The sequence below is a fragment of the Sapajus apella genome, unplaced genomic scaffold (genome assembly GCF_009761245.1).
Source record: "Sapajus apella isolate SASKATOON/1434 unplaced genomic scaffold, GSC_monkey_1.0 scaffold124, whole genome shotgun sequence".
NCBI classification, from domain to species: Eukaryota; Metazoa; Chordata; class Mammalia; order Primates; family Cebidae; genus Sapajus; species Sapajus apella.
This window is the reverse complement of record NW_022437064.1, coordinates 3,021,837-3,046,213: the sequence shown is the minus strand read 5'-3', so window position 1 is coordinate 3,046,213 and position 24,377 is coordinate 3,021,837. Positions and strand designations below refer to the sequence as shown.

At 37.6% G+C, this 24,377-nt stretch overlaps 1 pseudogene; it reads left to right on the top strand.

The window, feature by feature from the left end:
* Nucleotides 1-203: 203 nt before the first annotated feature.
* Nucleotides 204-312, top strand: LOC116539007 (annotated as a pseudogene).
* The last annotated feature ends 24,065 nt before the right edge of the window (nucleotides 313-24,377 follow it).

The following is a 24,377-nucleotide window of genomic DNA, read 5'->3' as shown; positions in this document are numbered from 1 at the left end:
ATATTTGTATTTTTAGTAGAGACGAGATTTTACCATGTTGACCAGGCTGGTCTTAAGTTCCTGACCTCAGGTAATCCACCCGCCTCAGGCTCCCAAAGTGCTGGGATTACAGAAATGAGCCACCGTGCATGGCCCGTTCACGCAATTTCTTAGTGCTTATAAGAAGCATTTAATAAATATCTGTTGAATGAATTGTTGAATGAAAGACTATACTTTCAGGGATCGTTTCTGTAGTTTGTTACCAGAGAAGTTTCTCTGAACGTGTAGAACACCGAGAAATACCCTTTGACCCAGCAATCACATTGCTGGGTATATACTCAAAGGATTATAAATCATTCTACTACAAAGACACATGCACACATATGTTTATTGTGGAACAATTCACAATAGCAAACACTTGGAACCAACCCAAATGCCCATCAATGGTAGACTGGATAAAGAGAATGTGGTACATATACACCATGGAATACTGTGCAGTTATAAAAAAGAATGAGTTCATGTCCTTAGCCAGGACATGGATGAAACTGGAAACCATAATTCTCAGCAAACTGACACAAGAACAGAAAACCAAACACTGCATGTTCTCACTCATAAGTGGGTGTTGAACAATGAGAACACACAGACACAGGGAGGTGAATATCACACACCGGGGCCTAGGGGTGGGGAGCTAGGGGAGGAATAGCAGGGGATAGGAGGATTGGGGAGGGATAGCATTTGGATAAATACCTAATGTAGATGACAGGGCAACAGATGCAGCAAACCACCACCATGGCATGTGTATACCTATGTAACAAACCTGCATGATCTGCACATGTACCCCAGAACTTAAAGTATAATAAGTAAATTTTAAAAAAATGTTGAATGAATGGGATCCTGATAAATTTCTTTTAGATGCTGCTGAGGATAGGCCTCGGTACTTGGGCACTGTGGGATAATTTTATGCCCTTGTATTGAACCCTTTCTTCTAAGCAAGTTTGAATGGAAGTTCCATAAAATCAAACAAGGTTTGATCATTTTTTCCACTAATTTATATATAAATATGAGAGAAACATTTAATAAATATAGAAATATTTGTCCAAATAAACACTCTTGCACATACAAAGATATGGTGCTATCAAATAGAACCATTGGAGGCAGGCAGCTTTCCCAAGTGGAAGCTTACAGTTGCTTATTGGATGATTAAGTCAGAATTAGGCCTATGAAAAATGGTTTAGATACTGTTGTTTCAATCTTCAGTTTGTTTGAAAGTTCAATGTGCAAACTCATGTACCTCCAAAGCTGTCTGTGTCAGGTTAACCTGAGAGAGAGCTATTCTGTTTGTGCCAACTTTATGTTTGAATTTCCTCTAAACAACAGTGATTTGTCTAGAAAACGCTTCCTATACATATGTATGCAGAAAAGCTGTACTCACTGAGATGTCTAGATTTATTGTTGATGCATTCTTATGGTCTTGAATTCCTGGGCTCAAGAGATCCTCCTACCTTGGCCTCCCAAAGTGCTAAGGTTATAGGCATGAGCCACCATGCCTGGGCAATTTTTTCTTTTTGCTTATGAATTTACCTTATTTTATATATAAGGCAAATGATATAACTTTACACTTCATTTCTTAACAATCTCTTTTTATTTATTTACTGTATTGAAGTTGAGCTGGAAATATGGGATTGCCCATTTTACAAGTAAAGTTCCAGAAGCTAAATGCTTTCCAGAGTTTACAATGAGTGAGGGGCAAATACTGGGATGAGGGGCTCCAACCATCCAACCATCTTATCAAAAGAATAATTAAAAATTATTCATGCAGGATTTGCAATGAAAGTAGAAAAACTGGGCTCCTTCCCTAAAGGGTATAAAAGAGTTGAAGCTGAAGAAAGGGAATGAGAAAGTATCTTTGCAGTAAGTTGTTGGAGGGCTGTCACATTTTGCTTCCCCTTCCCTTCAGGGGTGTAGGTAGGGAAGTGCTTTCTTTTCACCTCAAGTCTAATGAGAAGCGTTTTGAGGGAGCTGAATTCAAGCTTGTTATGTGTCTCCTGGAATTTGGGGATACACAAGAGACTGGTGGTTGACTTGCATTGAAAAAAACAAAGGCAGATATGTCAGGAATTGCTTATGATGGCAGAGTGAGGCCAGTGGGCAGTGCTGGAGCATGGATTGATGTGGGAAGAATGTATGAGGTCCTACTGGCCAGGTGGCTGCCACAGAAGGCAGCCAGGTGAAAGCTATATGAAAAACCCTTCCCAAGAGGGGAGCCTGCCAGAATGAGGAGACCAAAGCAGTAGGAAGCTGTGGGTCTACACTAGGGAAGGGAGGTAGGAAGTAGAGGATACAGAAAGGCTAGGTGGAGGGTGTATCACCCTTGAGGAAATGGTGCAGTTTAGTGTTCAGATCTAATGATCCACTGTGGTCGGAAAGCACCAACGTTAGACCACAACAGAGCTACTCTAGCAAGACCTTTGTTTCTTTTTGTCTTCACTTCCTTGCCAGCCTGCTCCAGTGGGTGGGGATACTGTGGTAAAGGTTGGATGGGGTGAAATAATGAGAAGTGTGGCAAGGGACCTGAGGGAAATATGGGTACCACAGAAGCAGAGAAGGTTGATCAAACATCCCATCCCTTCCCTGATGCAGATTTCTGCCTGAAATAAGTCTGAACTAACAAAGAGAAGTAAGGGTGTTACATTAAATGGGACTGTTATTATGTCTAAAAGTAACTGAAAAAAACTATGTAACCCATTCAAGTTTTTATCCAGGGACAAGAAGATAGGTGAGAGGGCTTGCAGTGGGTATTTGTGATTAAGAGTAGACTTGGAGTTTCCACACTTTTGAATTCTATTTGTTCAGCATAACAGTTACATAAGCAATTAAATATAACATGATAATTACATATAAAGTTTAAGCAATAATACATATAGTTTAATAACACGTATTTTTAGTTTCTGGCTTGGGGACCACACTGTGTAACCCATTTACCTAGACCCCAGTCGAACTTGTTCCTCCCCAGACCACGGAATTCTACTTGTCACCAGTGGACGTTTCAGGTGTCATTAGTTTTGAAGCCTGTTTCTGCTTATGCTACTTATGACCAACCTTAGCATTTCGTTTGCTAATACTCTGATGACCTCTTAGAATCTTGTGGGTTTTGATTGCTTTTACTATCCAAAAAGAAGGATGTAATATTTTTTTGTTGAATTTTTGTTTCAGGCTAAGTAGGCTTTATGGTGTTAGCAAACAATACTTATTGAAGACTGTCCCATTAATAAAACAATAAAGCAAAATAATAGAAAGATCCTTCTATTTATACATCAGGTTACCTTCTAGAATCCACCTTGTAGCAAAAGAATCACCTAGCTGTGTCTGCAACTACCACTTCCCATGGAGTGGCTAAATGTGACTTTTTTATGTTGTTCATTAAATTTTCTCTGCCAACGATATTTACATTTAAAACAGTAAAAAGAATTTTTCCTCTTTTGGGAGGAAAATGATACTTTCTCAGTAAATGTTTTCATTGTCCAAGCATAGGCACACACATTAAAGATTTCCCTGTCAAACAAGGATACCACAGACTCAAATCTCACTTAGGTTTTAAAATGTTCCAGATTGCACAACTTCTAAATGTGCATATTTTATATCACAAAGTCAGGTCTCTCGTTTTGCTCAATTACTCACTTGACCCATCATTTCAACTCCAAGTGGTACTTATTTGTGCAATAGTATGCTTTCTAACAGATGATAGAGTTGTCATTCTGTTTAAGGCTTGCATAGTTTTGGTGTACGTTATCGACATGTAGCGATTATACACAGATGGCAGATTGTGGCCATCTTGCAAATATATTTCTATAATCATTTTTACAGATGGGAAATGTAATGACAAAAAAGGAAAGAATTGATTCTAAAGCACAGAAAATATGTTCAAACAGCTTCCTTCCCCAAAACAAACTTGACCAACTTTGCAACTGATCTTGGCATGTGCTCTTATGTTTAAGGCAGTGTTTGGTTTTTAAGTTTTCCATGGCTTTTTTCATGCCTACTACATTTCTTTTCAGATTTTGGCAGTTCTCAGTAGGTATTTTAATTACTAGTCAAGAAATCATACAAACAGGAAGTAATTTTAATGAAATTATGAGAATTAGGTTGAGGATGATTTGACTACTTACAGCCAATATGTGTCTGTCCCTGCAGCTTTTTCTTTTTCCCCTTCTCTCCTGATACAATTGGCTATCAAGGTTTTAAGTGTAGCCACTCTGGAAGAGTCCCAGATGTCCTAGCATAAGAAAACGTATACCCAGCATTTGAAGAACCCTGTTTTGAGATTTATCCATTTGCACAGTGTGGTTAGCTCTGTTAATTCAATTACCTTAAAAAGCAGCAAAGATAAAATCTAATTTTATTTCATCTCCTTTCTCTCTTTTCTGAGTCTTATTACTGCCTTACATGTAATCGGTTTCTTCATTTAGAGCATCTTCTTCATTAAGTGTAAATTTCATGAATTTTACATTTAAAATAACAAAAAGAGTTTTGTCACAAATGATACTCAATAAGGACTCATAAAAATTTAGAGATAACTTTTTCTAGAAACCTTATTTTCTTTTTACTTCACATAAATCAGTTATTCTTTCTTTTAAGTTACTTCCTGAATAACAGAAACCTCTGTTAAATATACTTTTCTAAAGGTCCAAAATACAACCATGAAAATCTTTTGAGAGCCCTTTCTTTCAGGCTGAGTCAACATGAAATAAAACTTTATAGTAAGCTGAGAGTCTCTTGGCCTCTGCGTATCTACCTTTGATGTCTCCCCTCTTACCCTCCATTGACATATCAGGACAACTCACAGGTCCCACAGCTCCTCCAGGACACCCAGCTAATATATTTGCACAGAAAACATTACCTAAAAGAAAAATAAATCCATCTCCTTATCTCTAAGAAGGGCAATGTAATAAAATATTAAACAGGATTACATCTATACCACCCTTCCCTCAGTAGATATTCCAGCACTAGAAAACACTGGCAGATGGAAATGATGTGGATAAATGGTTTCATGCTGCCATTACATTTCTAGGAAACTTCTAGAATGGCTGCTGGGCAGTCAAAGGTAGTTTCCTCTGAAGTCTTGGATAAGAGCAGTTTTTTGATCAAAAAATTCACTTTTCTTTTTACTTTTAGCATGCAGTGTCTTTAACATCTTTTCTTCTATAATGAAAAAAATATCAACAATGTGTTTTAGGGCATCTGCTACAGCAGTAGATGAGTGGCCAAGAAATAGATAACTGACCCAAAGGCCATTAAGCCGTGGACTGCTCAGCAGCCTGTCAGGGCTGGCTATAGCACATGAGCCCAACCAGTCAGATTCTTTCTGGTGATAGTTTTGTATTAAGACACCCAGAGACAACTGCAACCAGCTACAGGACTTGAGCTGAAAAGTCACATGAACAGTTGTTGGAACCCTTGTTTGGAGCCATATGTAAGATAATTAAACAAAGAGAGCAGATTGAGAGACTGAAGAATGAAGCAGACTCATAGAAAAAAGAAGATGAGAGAAATTACGAAGTTCTGGGATGGGAAGAGAGAGCTAGGACCTGGAGTTTTCTGGTGTTCATATTCCAAGAAGCCCAGCTTGCCTTGCTTCTTGACTTTGAAATCCATGAAATCCCTGTCTTCCCTGACCCCCTGCTTTTGTTTTCAACTTGAATTAATTTGAGAAAGTTTCTGTTCTTATAGAGTAGGATAATATTTTGATCTAGTAACTGAAGTTTTATTTTTGTTCTTTTTTCCCTCTGTTTAGGTAGCAGGGAGGGGCTTCTATGTTCATATTCATGGGTAGGGGCTTTAACCCCAAAAATATAAAAGAAGGAAAATATTCAAGGCTTAACATTTAAATTTAACAAGTAGACGTCCACAAATGCATGGCAAAGACAATCACTTTGACAGGAAAGACTTTTCAAGGATCAAGCGCCAAGACCTTGGCATCTCTGTACCATGAAGAAGACTGGGGGAAGGAAGAAACCCCGAAAAACTAAGATTTGCCAAAATCCTGATTAAACTGAGACATCAATGAATATGTCTGAGTTTTACCTAGAAATGAGTGAATCAAGTTTTCTGCCATGAGGGGAATATTAAGGCTTATGAGGAAAATAAATCTATTTATTAAAAATTTTAAATTTGAAGTATATTAAAAAAGTCAATTTTATGAAGAAAATAAATCTATTTATTAAATTTGAAGTGTATTAAGAAAGTCAATTTTTCTTTTTTTTTTTTTTTTTTGAGACGGAGTTTCACTCATGTTACCCAGGCTGGAGTGCAATGGCGCGATCTCGGCTCACCACAACCTCCGCCTCCTGGGTTCAGGCAATTCTCCTGCCTCAGCCTCCTGAGTCGCTGGGATTACAGGCACGCACCACCATGCCCAGCTAATTTTTTGTATTTTTAGTAGAGACGGGGTTTCACCATGTTGACCAGGATGGTCTCGATCTCTTGACCTCGTGATCCACCCGCCTCGGCCTCCCAAAGTGCTGGGATTACAGGCTTGAGCCACCGCGCCCGGCCTAAGAAAGTCAATTTTTCTATCTGAGTTTATAGCCAGTTAAAATGATACCCAGAATATCAAGTCATAAGAAAACACAGAAATTTCAGGAGAGAAGTTATTTAAAGAATTAAGGCCAGGCACACTAGGTCACACCTGTAATCCCTTTGGGAGGCCAAGGCAGGCAGATAATTGGAGGTTAGAAGTTTGAGACCGGCCTAGACAATATGGTGAAATCCCATCTCTACTAAAAATACAACAATTAGCTGGGTGTGGTGGCACATACCTGTAATTTCAGCTACTTGGGAGGCTGAGGCAGGAGTATTGCTTAAACCTGGGAAGTGGACATTGCAGTGAGCCAAAACCGCATCACTGCGCTCTAGCCTGGGTGACAGATCTAGACTTCATCTTAAAAAAAGGAAAAAAAAAAAAAAAAAAAGGCTGGGCCTGGTAGCTCGCGCCTGTAATTCCAGCACTTTGGGAGGCTAAGGCAGGCAGATCACAGGGTCAAGAGATAGAGGCAATCCTGGCCAACATGATGAAACCCTGTCTCTACTAAAAATACAAAAAATAGCTGGGCATGGTGGCGCACGCCTGTAATCCCAGCTACTCAGGAGGTTGAGGCAGGAGAATTGCTTGAACCAGGGAGGTGGAAGTTGCAGTGAGCCGAGATCATGCCACTGTACTCCAGCCTGGCAACAGAGTGAGACTCCATCTCAAAATAAATAAATAAATAAAATAAAATAAAAAATAAAAAAAGTAAAAAATAAAGAAAAAAAAAGAATGAAAAGTATTTTCTTCTTCAAACATGTACACATAGCAGGTTTGGATGGGCACTCTTGCATAAAATACCATGGAAGTAACCATCTATCATGAGCTGACATTTACTGATGCTTGCTACTATTGAGTTCTGAAATAAGAATTTTACTCTAATACCTCATTTGATCTATACCTATTACACGGCAGTAGGCTTATTAGTATCCTGATTTTATAGATGAGAAAACTGAGGCCTAAATTAGACAACAATGACCGTGGTTTCGAACCATCAAGCTAAGTCCTGTTAAAATCACACACTTTCTAGCTCACTACACTAAGATCAGAAGCTCCTTTCACAAGATCTGAGTCCTGGCACAGTCAAAGATCTCTGCAGTCATTTGGGAAGTACTTTGGCATCATGAAAAAATTATGGACTTTGGACTCAAACTTGAGTTTTAAACCTGGCTCCATTAAATAAAAGCATGAGAACTTGAGAAAGTTAACAAGCCTCTCTGAGCCTAACTTTTCTCAAATATAAAAGGTATTACAGTTCACTTGTAACAATGTGAGAATTAAGTCATTTGATGTATGAAATTAGTACATGTTATGTGTTTTGATGGAAGCTGCAATGGACTGAATGTTTATGTCCTCCCAAAATTCATATACTGAAATCTGAAATCCCAAGGTAATAGGATATTAGGAGGTAGGGCCCTTGGGAGGTGATTAGGTTATGAGGATGGAGCCCTCAGGAACGGCATTAGTTCACTTACAAGAGACTCTAGAGAGAACCCCCAATTCTACCAGGTGAGAAAACAGCAAAAGGTGCCATCTATGAGTAGGCCCTCACCAAAAACCAAATCTGCTAGCACTTTTCTTTTGGATTTTCCAGTCTCCACCACTGTGAAGAATACATTTCTGTTGTTTAAAAGCTACTGCATTTATGGTGTTTTGTTCTAGCGACCTCAATGGACTAAGGCAGGAGCTATTTCACACCTGATACTACCTTACAGAAGACACTTAACAAATGCTTGTTGAGGAAATGAGTGCATAAGAACCACCCATGCCTGAGCATTAAGGATTGCTATTCAGAACACAACATTTATTTCATAAAATAAAGATTTTTGAACTGAGAAATTAGTATTTTTAGAGATGGTGTTATCCTTTAACTGAATTGCAAGAAAAAGGGACATTTCAACTGTTTACTGTCTCTTGATTCCTACCCATATTTTACTTAGAAAATATGCCCATTCAAAGGATATCCCAGTGGTAAAGCATTAACAAATTAAACCAAATGTCATTAAGTTTGTCTCATTTCTCAGTCATGTGGAACTTTAGTAGCTCCCACAAGTGGGCATACTAATTCACTGTGCTCTGTACTTTTCCATTTGTCAATTGCTTTCTATTTTGTTCTGCTTATTTTATTAAGGATTGGCTACTTAGGCTGTAGAAAAATCCTTTCTTGCTGCCTTCTGTTATCCAAAGTTTAACAGGAGGCATCTCATTTGTATTTTTCAGACACCTCTGACTTGCCTTATTCATATTCATGAACCCTCCTGGTTGTTCTTTCTCTCTGTGAATTGCTTTTAACGGACTATTCTCCCTCAAACCCTTTGCATTCACACAAAGCTGCTTCCAAAACCAAAAGGAACATTAGCAGGAGGTGAAATCTCCATTACTGGTGGTTAGAAAGGAATGTGAATTGATTTCAAATATTAAACATAATTTCCTCTAAATGTTTGCCCTAAATATTTTACCTACAGGTATTCAAATTCAGGCCTTTTCTAAAGATAAGAATGCTTCTATCTGAGTAAGAGCCTTACGGTAGTAAGGCAGTTGTGATGGATTACTTATGTTGGGACTCAGAACAACACCCTAAAGTATGCTGCTTTGGCATGCTCAGTACTTTGAACTCAAGAAGATTGGAAGGCCTCAGAAGCAGACTCAGAAGCAAGTTCTCTCTGTCCTCCTGCCTTCCTGTCTCCTGCCATTCTTCTCCTGCAAAGCGAGTCACAGACACCAGAATTCCTCTTCCCTACGGTGGGTGATAGAGACTAGAATCTCTCTCCCCCAAAAGCAAACCATAGCACTTAGAAATATTACTCTAACCTTCCCCTGACTTTCTATCTAGGAGCTGGCTACAAAGAAATTTTCTGACCTACTTTACCTAACAGTTGGTCATAAGACCCCATACCTGGTAGGAAGAAATGCTACACAGAGAGTCCAAGAAGTATCTGGACAGGCTTTGCTGGGTATCCCCCCGACCCCTAATCTATTATCATTAGGTTATACCTTTTTTTTGTCCAAGCATATTTTTATACAGCTATTTATTCATAACTGAACTTAAGCAAAAAAAAAAAAATAAAGTTTTCAGTGGGCCTTTGGATCTTCATTTCTGAAAGTTCCCATGTCACATAAAGCTTTGATTAAATCAATTTATGTTGTTCTCTTGTTAATCTATTTTTATAAATGTGTCACCCATGACGCTTTCGATAGATGAGGAAAGGTATTATACCCTTTTCAACGCTACACTTAGCAAGCCTAAAAATAACTCCCAGATTACTGTAGGGTTGTTGCCACCCTCACTGTGACAGAGATTCTTTGCTCAGCTAAACTTTAGTCAGGCTTCTAGACCCATCTGTATGCTCTTATAAAATCAAAATTTAGCATGAATCCTCCACTCTCAGTATCTGATCACTCTATTTTTTGTTTTGTTTTGTTTTTAAAACAGGGTCTCACTCTGTCATCCAGATCAGAGAACAGTGGTGTGATCACACCAGGATAATATTTTTATTTTTAATTATTTTTTAAAATTATTTTTTGTAGAAATAGGGGGTCTCACTATGTTGCCCAAGCTAGTCTCAAACCCCTGGTTCAAGCAGTCCTCCCACCTCAATTTCCTAAAGTGCTGGGATTGCAGGCTTGAGCTACCATGTCTGGCTGTGATCACTCTTGGGTGATACCTGATTGGGTTTCTCTCTTCCACCAATCCCAGTTGATGTTTGATTGCCCAGGCCTGTCTTCAGCAAGAATCTTGTAAGGTCAGTTTAGTCAGAATCCTCCTTAGTCCTAATGCTTCCTCTTAGTAATTTTCCATCCACTCACCCCAACCCTGCTTCTTGACTATAAATTTCCACTTGCCCATGCTGTCTTTGGAGTTGAGCCCAATCTTCCTCCTTCACTACAAAATCCCATAGCAGGGTCCCTATGCTTATTGCTATGATCCTGAATGAAGTCTGCCTTTTTGTGCTTTAACAATTGTCACTGAGTAATGTTTTCTTTAATGACTGAGAAAAAAGACCTTTCTCCTGCTTTTTCGCTCCTAATTTTTCTAGTTCATCCTGTACTTGTAATTTATGCTTCCTGGACCACAGCAGTGCTATTTAGGAAGATAATTAGAATTCAAAGTCTTTTAGCATAGGTCTTAGAGATCATAATCTTGTGTTTGTGCTTGTGTGAAACTTCCTCAAATTTAAATATTTAACAAACAGATTCAGGGAAGGGAAGAGATTTGACTAACACTGCATGCTGTGGTCTAAATGTTTGTGTCCCCCTCAAATCCATATGTTGAAATTGTAACCCATAAGGTGATGGTATTTGAAGGAGGGGCACTGGAGAGGTGATTAGGTCATGAGGTTAGAATCCTTATAAAAGAGACCCCAGAACTCTAGCTACTCCCTTCCATGTGGTGAGAAGTCAGAAGAAGGGTGTCTGTTGAGGAAGCAGGCCCTTAGCTGGCACATCTTCTGATGCCTACATCTTCCAGCTTCCAGAACTGTAAGAAATAAATTTCTGCTGTTTATAAGCCACTTGGTCTATGGTATTTTGGTATAGCAGCTCTAGGACTAAGACAGCCATAGGTCTAGTTAGTGTCAGAGCTCAGTGTAACACCCAAGTCTCCAAACTCTTACTAACTACAACACGGAGTGTAGTCTTTGTGAAGTCAGGGGCAAGTCTAACGGGAACCATTCAGCAGGCCTACATTGTATTTAACACACAAGTAGTTCCTGACTTAACTTCACCCACTCATTTTATATTTCCTTTTGAATGAGCACTAGGACAACTCCTTGCTACAACAGGGCTACCTCTTGGCAGCCTCTTACACTGGGAATTCCCTCTCAGGGGCCTGAGATGCTCTCTCTCCCTTTGCCTTTTTTCTGCTAACTTTTCTGACAATATTTTAGCATTTTTCTTACAATGAAGAATTCTCTTTCTGGGGCCTGAGATCCCTCTCTTCTGTTTGCCTTTTTCCTGCTATCTTTTCTGACAATGTTTTAGCATTTTCCCTACAACCATTTGGCTTAGAACAGGGAAATATCTCTTCTAATTGCTCAAGAAGGGGCTAGCTGGGCACAGGGAGGATCCACATTCAGCTTTAGGGCTGCCAAGGTGATGAGGTATTGATATCTCCAGCTGGAGCTCAGGATACATTGTCTCAGAAACATGACTACAGTGAGGAAGTTGGAGGGAATACTGTGTAGTGGTTAAAATGATGAGTTTTTACAGTCAGAAGGCCTGTCATGAGTCATTTCACCAACAATAATAGCTTGAGCCTGAGCTTCAGTTTACCCAACTACATATTAGAGAAGAGGATGATAAATTATATCTAATTTATTAGGTATGATTTATTTATTGTGGCTAAGATTGAATGAGATAACTGGAAAATATTAAATGTTTAAAACATGCTAGCTTTTTAAAATTTTACTTTTATGATATACTAGTATCACATCCAAGTTCAAGGTGAGTTTAAAAAGGTTTTTGGGGATTTGCCTAGAAACCAGCATATATTGTGTAAGGTTATTTTTATGGGAAACATTCTGATTTCTGAAAAGCGTTTGAAAATTCACCTGTTTGTAAAGTAGGGCTGCCCATTTTCTCTGTCTCTGTCTCTTTTCTCCTTCATATTTCTTCAACTAGATATGATGACCGGAATATCCTGGACCATTTTGCTGATTTTATTTCTCACATGAATCTGTTTTTAGAAAGATACTCTGCACTTCTATACATATACAAAATTAAACAAATAATCTGGTTTTGCTTTTTACAGAGACCAAATGGATGGGTGGCCAGTTCTGTCATTCACTTTGCCCTGCAGGTGCAACTCAAGTGCATTCACCCACTCCCTCCCCCCATGCATGTGTACTTACCATCTGCTGGCATGGCACGAGGGTGAGGGCTAGTGCCCTGGAGAAACCAATGGAAGGGAGTCCTGATAAGTGTACTTGGACCCAAAGCTCACTCTGAAGACCCTGAGCAGTTTTAGAGGCTGTTTTTGAGAGGCTACTTTCAAATGATAGAATGTTTGTTTGTTATTTCAGAGATGGGGGTCTCACTATGTTGCCCAGGCTGGTCTCTAACTCCTGTGCTCAAGTAATCCTCTCACTTCAGCCTCCCAAAATGTTAGGATTACAGGCATCAGCCACTATGCCCTGCCATAGAATGTTTTAATACCACAATTTTCAAGGGAGAAAGAGGCCCAGTGGTAGTGAACATTTTGGTATCTCCTTTCATTGTATGTATGATCCCTCCTGGTACCCAATTTTGCCTAGAAAACATGATTTACTCTATAATATACTTCAAAAAGTACAAGGGTCTATAACCAAGAGCTTTTGTTGTTATTTGGTTTGTTGGTTTTTGTACACACTGAAAAGCCTGAGACTCCACAGCTGTATGTATGGCAGGGGGATAGAAAGCAGGTTCCCAGAAGGAATGCAAAAGAGAGTGGTAACTGCTAATGGTAACTAACAGAGAATCCCTTTGCTTAATGTGTTGTGGAGCAAATTAGGTGTGTTTTGTTAGTGCAGATTTCATAAATGTCTAGTGTTACAGGAAGCAATAAAGTTAAGTACAGCCATATGGAATTTTATAGTAGTTTCTTCTTATCTATTGGGATGTGTTCCAAGACCACCAGGGGATGCCCAACACCATAGCTAGGACCAAGCCCAATTGCTGTCGGCTGGAACCCATTTCTGTTCCTGTCTTTCACCTACAAATTTAATGCGTTTTTCTTTATAACTAAGCACTTATCAAACCATAACTTTTGCAGTTTGAGGTGCAACAACAAAACTAGCATCAATTTCTTTCCTTATTCACAATTTCACAGATAGCAGATTTGTTCTTGCCAAAGATCTTAGTAAACTCAGCATATAATTTCTTTTCTTAAGCCAATAACTTTCACCTTTTCACTTAAAGGAAGCACTTTACAGCTTCTCTTTGACATATATAAATTGCCAGCGTCACTAATCTTGAGGTTTGGAGCCATTATTAAATAAAATAACGGTTACTGGAACACAAGCATTTCCATACTGTGACAGTCAGTCTAATGTCCCAGCCAGCTACTAAGTGACTAACGAGTGGGTAGCATCTACAGCATGGATTTCTGGACAAAGGGATGATTCATATTCCCTGCTGGAGCAGGAGGGCATGAGATTTCACCATGCTACTTAGAATTTAATACCAATAAAATTTAGAGCTGGCTTTAACTGAAATGATATTTAAAACCAATAAAATTTAGAGCTGTCCTTAACTGAAATAATAAATAGAAGAAAAAATAACATGACAAAATGTTTATTTCTGGAACTTTCCATTTAATATTTTCAGACTGCAATTGACAACAGGTAACTAAAGGAACAGGAAGTAAAACTGCAGTAAAGGGGAGGATTACAGTACTTGAATTATTTCTGTTTTCTAAAAGTTTTGGTATAGCTGGATCTTAAGGAGACACTAGATAAATGTTAAAAAATATTTAGAATTCAGAAAAATGCTTTTTAGCCCCCCCTCGGAAAAACATTTTAAGAAAGAAGTATATTTTTTTAAAAAATAAGGAAGACTGAATACTAAACAGAAATCTAGTGGCACTTTGGCACTTCCCAGGACCCAAGAGAAACAGTAGCTTCCAGCACAGGTACCCAGAGTAAAGGGCACAGGCAGAGGAGCTGACTGCATGCTCACATCCTCATCCCTCCTGTCCGCTACGCACAGCGGGCCAGTTGCAGGGCCGAGAACACAGTACTGGCTTAGAAAGTACTTGAATGCTGGAGTTGTAAGATGGGGCTCAATGGTGGCTTAATGGAAAGAAAAATCGACCTGTCAATCTTATTTCACATTTGGGCAATTTGAATCATTAAAAGTTTCCTCATAATATTGAGATCAAATGCGCCAATGTGCATTTTTATTCACTGTTTCTAATTTTGCCTTCTGATACAAAGTATTAGCACATTTCCTACAATTAATTGTGATATAGAATAATTTGTATGCTTCTTTTAAATGACAGCTCTTGAAATGTGTAAAGACAGCCAGGTTGCATCTCTGTGCCCTCCACTCCACTTTTATCCTGTCTCAAGCCATTTTAAATTTGATTTATGTAATTAAATATCACTAGTCTCTTCAACTATTCTTTATATGATCTGTTTTATGACACATTTTTTTCTCCTGGCTTCTGGAGGCATTAGTCAATTTTAAAATGTTGGACTGAACAAAATACTTTTGATTGAGGGCAGCCATTTAAGAATGCTAAGGGACTATTCTTGTCTTGGGCTCTGTACTTCTATTAATGGAAACTAAGTTTCCACTGGAGTTTCTTGTAGCCACATCTCACCATAGGCTCAATCTAAACTTTCACTCAATAAAAATCCTAAGTGTTTTTTCATGGTACGTTGAGTAAATCTCCTGTATCCCTCTCTTCTAAGGTTAATTGAAAAGTATTATCTTAGAATGTTATTCTCACCTGGATATGGCTTGGCTCTGTGTCCTTACCCAAATCTCATGTTGAGTTTTAATCCCTAGTGTTGGAGGTTGGGCCTAGTGGGAGGTGAATGGATCATGGGTTGGGACTGCCCCCTTGCTATTCTGGTGATAATGAGTGAGTTCTCACAAGACCTAGTTGTTTAAAAGTACATAGCACTTCCCCTCTAAGTTCTCTCTCTTTTGCTCTCCTGCTGGTCATGCAAATGTGTACCTGTTTCCCCTTTGCCTTCCACCATGATTGTAAGTTTCCTACGGCCTCCCAGAAGCAGAAAGCTGTACAGCCTGCAGAACCATGAGTTGATTGAAACTCTTTTCTTTACAAAGTACCTAGTTTCTGGTAGTTCTTTATAGCAATGTAAGAACAAACTAATACACACCCCTATTAAAATTTATTTTATTTTTTTATCCTATTCCAGCATGATTCTTCTTTTTGAATTTTGATTTTTGCCATCAGCAGCATGTATTCTGTAGGAGGGCATTAATGCTTCTTCCTTTTTATTTTTTACCCTATTAGAGGTTGTCTTAGGCTGAGTTCCTTGTAGACAGACTCCAATATGGAATTTGCTTGCAAAGGTTTAACAGACAGTGCTCTCATCAACCACACTCGTACGGATGTGAGGGAAGCAGGACTGAGAATAGGTAGAAGTTGAACTGCAATGCAGTAGCCACAGAGACCTCAGCCAATCCTATGGGCATTCAAATATGCTCTGTGTCAGGCAAGAGAACCAGGGTTTGTACACTGGTCTTGATCAGTCACTGGATGTGGGCACTGCTGGCAGGAAACATAATTTTGGATGAGACAGCTCTCTTTGACTGAACGAATTGCCAGCTGGTATTCTTCAGTTCATCTGAAGGAGCCATCAGCAGACAACATTATCAGCAGTTGGAGGAATGAGTACCTCTGTCCTGAATGGGGAAATCTAGGTGATGCACCCTAGCATCTGTTACAGAAGACCACCAGTGCACCAGTGCCTTTTGCCCCAATTATGGTGTTTTTTCTTAAAATCAAAAATTAATTCTATGTTTCCCCTTACAACCCTTCCCTTCTTTGCCCGCCACCCCCCACCCCCGCCATTTACAGATTCCCACAGTCAAGGCACCCTGATTCACATATAATTCTATGAGAAGTTGGACTAAGGACATATATTCATTTACTCAATATGTGTGCGTGTGTATGTTAGAGATAGGGTCTTGCTCTGTTTTCCAGGCTGGAGTAAAATGGCACAATCATAGCTCACCACAACCTCAAACTCCTGAACTTAAGTGATCCTCCTGCCTCTGCCTTCCAAGTTGCTAGGACTGCAGGTGTGCATCACATCCAGCTAACAATATTCCTATTTATTGAGCATCTACTATTGTGCGAGGCATTCTTCTACATGCTGGGAATGCCACAGGAAGCAAAACTTCCCTTTCTCATAGATCTTATATTCTAAGTGACAGTCTCTTGGCCATACTTAAACTTTTATGTCTCCTGTTATCACTGAGGTTTTGTCACTGAGCCAAATTAACTGATATTCTTTACTTTTAAGCTAAGTCTATGCCCTTTAAGAGGTGCCTTAGTCACACATGGATATAGAGTCCTGACTGCTTCCTTAACTATTGTATTTTCAATCTTGCCAAGAAAAGTTTGAATTTCGGCTGTGGATTCAACTTTCAGTAAAAGCAAAGAAGTAAATGATAAATTAAAAAGCAAACTAAAATAATTGTTTGATATTGTACAGGCATACTAGCCAACTGACTTATGATTATTCCATTCCCCAGCACCTCTATGGATATTTAGATATAACCTAAAATACTGTCAGAAAACTTCAGGTGATGTTTTTCTTGAATAAACACAAGAATCTAAATGTCTTTCTTTAATTCTTCCTGCTTGGCATTTCTAGACAAATTCGATTTGCTTTAAGGTCACAGTCTTAAAATGAAATTGAGAAGGTGACTTTATACTAAAATCAATCTTAAAAAAGGGAGGAAGATTAAGATCAATGAGATAATTTCTCAAAGTGGCACAATTCCCGTATTTTAGAGAGTAAGGCTACATTATTTCAGATGGAATGAAGAAATAATTTCCCTAGCTATACAAAATAAAATCTAGTGGAAAGAAAAAGCAGGTGGTTAGAATAGGAATGCTTCACTTTTTTTAAGACTTTTTTTTTCTCCAGACTTAATGAGTAGTTATCCATATAAACCATACTACATTTTTTTTGAAGCTTACAATCATTTTTCTCTTGATATTGTTGTAAAATAAAAAATTTGGTGACTAAGTTTAACTTTTAAATAAGTAACATCACCATTTTTATTCTTCCATATGAAGGTGAGAAAGGATAATTGGTATAACTAATAGACATAATTATGTTTACCATTATTTCCGCTTTCATAGTTAGAATCTCATTAAGCTTTCTGTGAATATTGTGAAAATGACTGAGATACTTCACAACACGTTAATACATTCATAGCAATTTTCTCTTTAAAAACAAAGCAAAAGTTAACTATCCAGATTTATATTCTGACCCATTCTTGTTGATTCAGAATACAAGCTCTACATAAACAAGAAGCATAGTCACAAATCAGATACTGTTTCTACTTTTCAGTTGAAAATTGTAAAGTGAAAATCTAAGGTGTGATGTGTTAACTGGTGAAAATCTAAGGCTGAGAATGTTGCCATGAAATATTAAAATAGTTAACCATTAAAAAAACCTAGCCAATTACACAAATTTGTCAAAGTAAATCTTCTAACTAATCTTCACACTTAAGTGAGAGTTCAAGTTAAGTTCACTGACCAACGTTTTACAGAATAAGTAACTTTCCATGCAAGACTAGTTGTTATAAAGCTGGTAATGGGGTCATCAGGGGATTTGCTCATTTCATTCCTGAGCTTATCAGTACTTTTTTAGATACTAATAAAAATTACCTCAAGAAGAAAATACCATGGAGGCTTAAGTTTTTAGCCAACCACATAATCACCATCATCATCTTTATCTCGCCATCATCATCATCATCAATTCCACAAAAGTATTGCATAACTCTTCATTAGTAAAGGTGATATTTTATGATTTTCCCTCTAGAAATAAGTCCTTTTTTTCTTTTGTGTTACATTAATTCCAAATCACTTTGAATGAAAGATTGTAGTTATATCAAGTATCCTTTTTTAATATTTGCTATCTTATTTTAAAACAGTTTATGATTAAGATGTCATTAAAAACAACAGTGTTGTTTTTGGTGTGATTAAAAATAACATTAATTGGAAGAAGGCGTCTTCAAACCTTTATTTGGGAGGTAGATCAGTCAAGTTTCTTAGGCATAGTAGCTTCTCAGGTATATTAGTCAAAATTTTCCAGAGAAACAGGACTATCCAATATGGATATTTAAGTATTTATTATAAGGAATATGCTCACATGATTATTAAGGCTGAGAAATCCAAAGTCTGCAGAGCTGATATTCCAGTTTGAATCTGAAGGCCAGGGCTACTATAGAACCAGAAAGAGCTGACATCTGATTTCGAAGGCCAGCAGTCGGGAAAATTCTGTCTTACTTAAAGGAAGCAGGGTCATCCTTTGTTCTATTCAAGCCCTTGCCTGCTTAAATGTGGCCCACCCATATTAGAAAGAGCAATCTGCTTTACTTGGTCTACTCATTAAAATGGTAATGTCATCTAACAAACACATTCACAGAAACACCCAGAATAATGTTTGAGCAAATATCTGGGTACCGCATGGATCAGTCAAGTTGACACATAAAATTAATCATCACATCAGGTAAGCAGAGGGTATCAGGCAGGGTTAGGGGAATTTGAGTTTTGTCTTAAAATAGGTGAATGGCAGAGAATGAATTGCATAACTGAGTCTAGTAGGGGACTCAGTTTACAAATCTACCTTCAGATGATTATGTGATAGATGTTGTCTTCTGACTACGCACATTATTCTTTAGGCCATTAAATAGAAAAGGTGTGGTGATTTGCTTTGAGGTCTCAGTCATACATGGCTTATTTTCACAATTACTTTAAAGATTTTATATAGTCTCCTCTGACCTTCAGACATACAAAAAAATACTCTATCTGCAGAGGATGAACCCCATGCTACTGCAATGATAGGAGGAAAGGAATCATAATTTTTCCCACTGAGAACATTTTCTTTAGCCTGAATTTATGACATAAGATATTTTTGGTCAAAGTGATGGTTTATAAGTAAGAAGTCCATGGGGAAGATCAAGTGCCAGTCAGTAATTTATAATTAATTAACTTTCACTCATGAAATATATTGTCACTGCATACAGAATTTTATGGTGACAGTATTTCATTCCTTTCAGTACTTTTATGATATCATTTCATTTTCTTCAGCCTTGGTCTATTTCTGATGTCTGCTGTTATCTAATCTTTATTGTGTATGCACAGTGACTCTTTTATGCTAGTTGTCCTCTGGATTTTCTCTTTATTTTTGTTATTCAGAGATTTCTAAATTTTTATTCTTTTTATTTTTAATTTTTGTGAGTATATAGTACATGCATATATATATATAGGAAAATGATTGAATACAATGTGTCTAGGGTTTTTACTTTTTTGTTTATTGTTATTTTGGTTTATCTTAGTGTTTTGTGAACATCTTGAATATGTGATTTTAGAAATCTTTTATTAACTTTGAAAAAGTTTTTGCCATTATATCTGCAAATATTTATTCTGCCCTATTTTCTCTTCTTTTTTCAGGGTACAATTACACATTTGTTTTACTGTTTGATATGTCCCCCCAGCTCTTGCATTCTGTTTGTTAAATTCTAGTTTTTCCATTTGGGTTTTGTTTTGAGTAAGTTTTACTGACATGCTTTTAAGTTGCTGATATTTTTTTCTCAGCTGTACTGTATTTACGGATGAGTCATTCTAAGATATCATTATCTCTGTTGAAGTTTTTTTTTTTTAATTTCTAGCATTTCCATTTGACTCTTTCATATGGTGTCTATATATCTGCTGAATTTGTCCATCTGATCATATATGTTATTTATGTTTTTTGTTAGAGCCTTTAGTGAAATAATTTTATTTTAGATTTCCTGTCTGATTCTTTTTATACCAATGTGTCATAGCTAAATTTGGTCCTGCTGATTGCATCATTTCTTGATAATTAATCATTTTCCTTTGCTTCTTTGTGTATCTTGTCATTTTTGGTTGAAAACCAAACATCTTATATGGAAGAAAACAGTCTAAAGTAAATAGCACTTATACTTGGGCATTGGAATATCACATTTTTCACTAAGGTTTCATGTGTGGCAAGTTGAGTTCATGTAGTTAGAAGTTGATTTGGTTTGGGGTTTTGCTGCTGCTTTGGTTACTCTCAGTGCACTATTAGCTTCAAATTTCTTTACTGTTACTTTGAGTTTAGGGTGGAAGCCAGTTTGACAGGGTTTCTTTTTTTTCTTGATGTCTGTGTCATCCTGAGTTTAAGTCATTCTTTTGTGCTTGTACCTCAGAGAAAGTATCTCTCTGGTTTTGAATCATGTCAGTAGTAAAATACTATTTTTTAAGGTTTGTTAATCTGGAGGTGGGAGCCAGGGGCCATTCTCAGTTGTTTTTGTTTAGACTTAGTCATAGGCAGGCTTTGGTCCCTTGGTCTTCTTAAGAATGTTGCTCCTTTTCCTACTTTTGGAGACATTTAATTGCATGCTTACACCTTTACCAGAGATTGACGGTTTTTTCATTGTTTGTGGTGATAGTGTTCTCTTCCCCCAGCTGTAATGGGTATTAACTTGTACCTTAGGAGTGACAAGATTTATCATCTTTCTCCTAGTGCATCCAGGCTTTTGCTCCCCTAGGTAAGAGAGGGGAGTAGGACCCCAGCTAGCTTTTGTGCCTTTCCGGCAACGCTTTCTTTTCTCTTTCCCAGCATGAATCTAAGAATTTCTCAGGTCTCTCTATATGCTCCCAATCTGTCTTCTGAGCACCCAGTTCATGAGAAGAGCCTGTAATTCCACACATCCCTACAGCTTCCAAGTTATAATACTTTTATGCTAGCCTACACTTGGCCTAAGTAGTTAATTCAAAAATCTAGCTGAGCGAGGTGCAGTGGTTCACACCTGTAATCCCAGAACTTTGGGAGGCTGAGGTGGGCAGATCACCTGAGGTCAGGATTTGAGACCAGCCTGGACAACAAGGCAAAACCCTGTCTCTACTAAAAATACAAAAATTAGTTGACCATGGTGATGGACACCTGTAATCCCAGCTACTTGGGAGGTGGAGGCAGGAGAATCGTTTGAAACCAGGAGGTGGAGGTTGCAGTGTGCTGAGATCATGTCACTGCACTCCAGCCGGGCACTAAGAGTGAGCCTTTGTCTAAAAAAAAAAAATCTAGCTGAATTCTTATTGTCCTTTATAATGACCTTTTCCCCCCGGTTGTGCTGTACCACAGAAAACATGTGCCCGTATCCTACCTGTCCTTTGAGTCAGCTGACTTACTTTAAACTTCAGGTTATTTGGTAGCCAGTATGATCTTAGTTCTTTAGTAAGTTCAAGAAGAGTTGTGATTTTGCAGATATCTAATTTTTTTTTGATAGAATTTGGTAATGTTCTTTCCAGCTTTCTACATCCTAAGTTGAAACTGCAAATCTAGTAATTTATTCTTAAAGGTAAGGTGAGTAAGTGTGAACTGGGTTTTGCAGATGAGGCTAAGATGAACAGGCTCTAATTACCTTTGGAGATGAATAGAAATTATTATAAGTTGGTAATTTTCTATGACAAAAAAATGACTTAAACCTTGTATGGCAGCTTATAAAGAAACTCACATTAGGGATAACCTTATAAATATCAGAACTAATTTAGACATTTAGTTATTCAATATCAGAAAATTATCAAATTCCAAAATGAGCAAAACTCAGGAAGTAAAGTGACAGAAAAAACTGGAATAGATCTAGCTGAGCTGTAGATGGAAGCTGGACATCTTTTGTTCTGGGAAAAAAATACAGAAGAAACCTAAGATCAAACAACAAGAGACATCTTCATTATTTTCTCCCCTCTGATCAGGCCTCCTTCTGATGGCTATTTAGTATAACAAATTGTTGTAAGCTTATATCGTGCCTGTCCTGTCCCATAACAGGAGTCAGCTATTGCTTAAAAAAGCCTTGGCTTCTCTCTCTCTCTCTTTTTTTTTTCTTGAAACAGAGTCTCTCTCTGTCACCAGGCACCAGGCTGGAGTGCAGTGCAGTGGTGCGATCTCGGCTCACTGCAACCTCCGCCTCCCGGGTTCAAGCAATTCTCCTGCCTCAGCCTCCTGAGTAGCTGGAACTACAGGTACACACCACCACACACAGCTAATTTTTTGTATTTTTTAGTAGAGATGGGGCCTGGATGGTCTCGATCTCTTGACCTCATGATCTGCCCACCTTGGCTTCCCAAAGTGCTGGGATTACAGGTGTGAGCCAGCGCCCGGCCGCCTTGGCTTCTCTTAGTTGTAAATGGTATTTACTTGAGCATGTGTACAAGATGTGCTCATTGCTACTGGTTCAGTCATTGTTTCTAGATCTCATAGAGGACAGAGATATACACACAAACACACAAATACCACATATGCACACAAACACATTTTATACTATAATAATACCTTAGCAATTCAATAACATTTAGAGCCATATAATTTTTGACTTAGTCTCTCAGTTTATATTTCTCCTTTCTTCCACACTAAAATCCCCAACTCTCAAGGACACAGAGAATAATAGAATTTGAATATCACTAACTTTATTTCATATGGCAGTCTCAATAACACTAATAATATTACCATAGCAATATAATTACCAAGAACAGTCAATTTTTTTGAACATTTTCCCCATTTTACATTCCTTTTTTGGGAGTTACCATATATCTACATTTTCTAAACATATGATCATTATAATCAACATTATCTTTCTTTCTGACTTCATTTTTGTCTTAGTTATACAAATAGTTCTGTTTAATCATCCCCACCAATTCTTACGTTGATGTTTCTTTAGTCATCTTAGTCTTTTGAAGCCTGTTCTCTAGCAGATTTCTTAGGAAGGATGCGTGAGAACAATATTCCCTGAGTTTTTACTGTTGATAATAGTTTATCTGTATCATTTATACTTGAAAGTCCATTTTCTCTGGACATAAAATGTTTCTTCACATTTTCTTTTCTTGATTATTTTAAATATGTTACTCTTTTTTTTCTGGCAAAAGTATTGCTTTTGAAAAAAAAAAAGAATTTTCTTTTAGCTTATAAATCACTTGCTCATTTTGCCCAGATACCAAAAAAAGTTATTTCTTTTCTTTCCTTTTTAAATGTCTTATAATTTTATTGTAATATGTCTTAGGGTTCATTGTTTTGGGTTGATATTCTCAAGTACATGGTATGTGCTTTCAAAATAGTTTTAAATCTTCCTTATTCCTGGATCATATTCCTGAATTACAGTCTTTTGTATTATTTTGTCCCTTGATTTTTTCCTCCTAGAGAATCCAGTTATCCTTATGTAATTTGTTTGGTCTATTCTCAATATTTGTCGCTTTCTCTTAAATACTTTTTATTTCTTTTGTTGTGTCTTTTGATTTTAATTTTTTTCTGCTTTCATCCTCCATTACTTTTGCTGTTGTAATGCATTCATTCTTATAACCCTTCTTATTAGTCTTTATTTCTGAAATTTTTTTTCTTTTAAATTATTTTCCTCAACTTTATCTGAGGTCTTCTACTTCTGATTTGTGTTGCTTTTTCATATTTAGAATCATTGTTATAAGCTAGCAGAGGTATGTTAAATTCTTCAGGGAACATCCATTGTTTGGTCTGGATGCCCTTCTCCAACCACCTTTTCTGGAATTTTAATTCCTCTTCTTGGAATTAACTCTACAACTTGCCATTGAAATACTTGCTTGGGATCTGCTGTATGTGGCTATCTCTGAATAATTATTGGTGGCAGGGTGGGTAACTGACTACATCTGAGTCCATCTCCATGGTTTTTTATCTTGCCCTTGAGCTCAAATTTTTTCTTTTCTTCTCTTCTTTCTTTCTTTTTAAATTTTACTTTAAGTTGTGGAATACATGTGCAGAATGTGCAGATTTGTTACATAGGTATACATGTGCCATGGTGGTTTACTGTACGTATCAATCTTTGTCTAGGTTTTAAGCCCAGCATGCATTAGGTATTTGTCCTAATGCTGTCCCTCCCCTTACCCCCCACCCACCAACAGGCTTTATTGTGTGATGTTACCCTCCATGTGTCCATGTATTCTCTTTGTTCAACTCCGACTTATGAGTGAGAACATGCGGTGTTTGGCTTTCTGTTCCTGTGTTAGTTTGCTGATGATGATGGCTTCCAGCTTCATCCATGTCCCTGTAAAGGACATGAACTCATTCTTTTTTATGGTTGCATAGTATTCCATGATGTATATTTG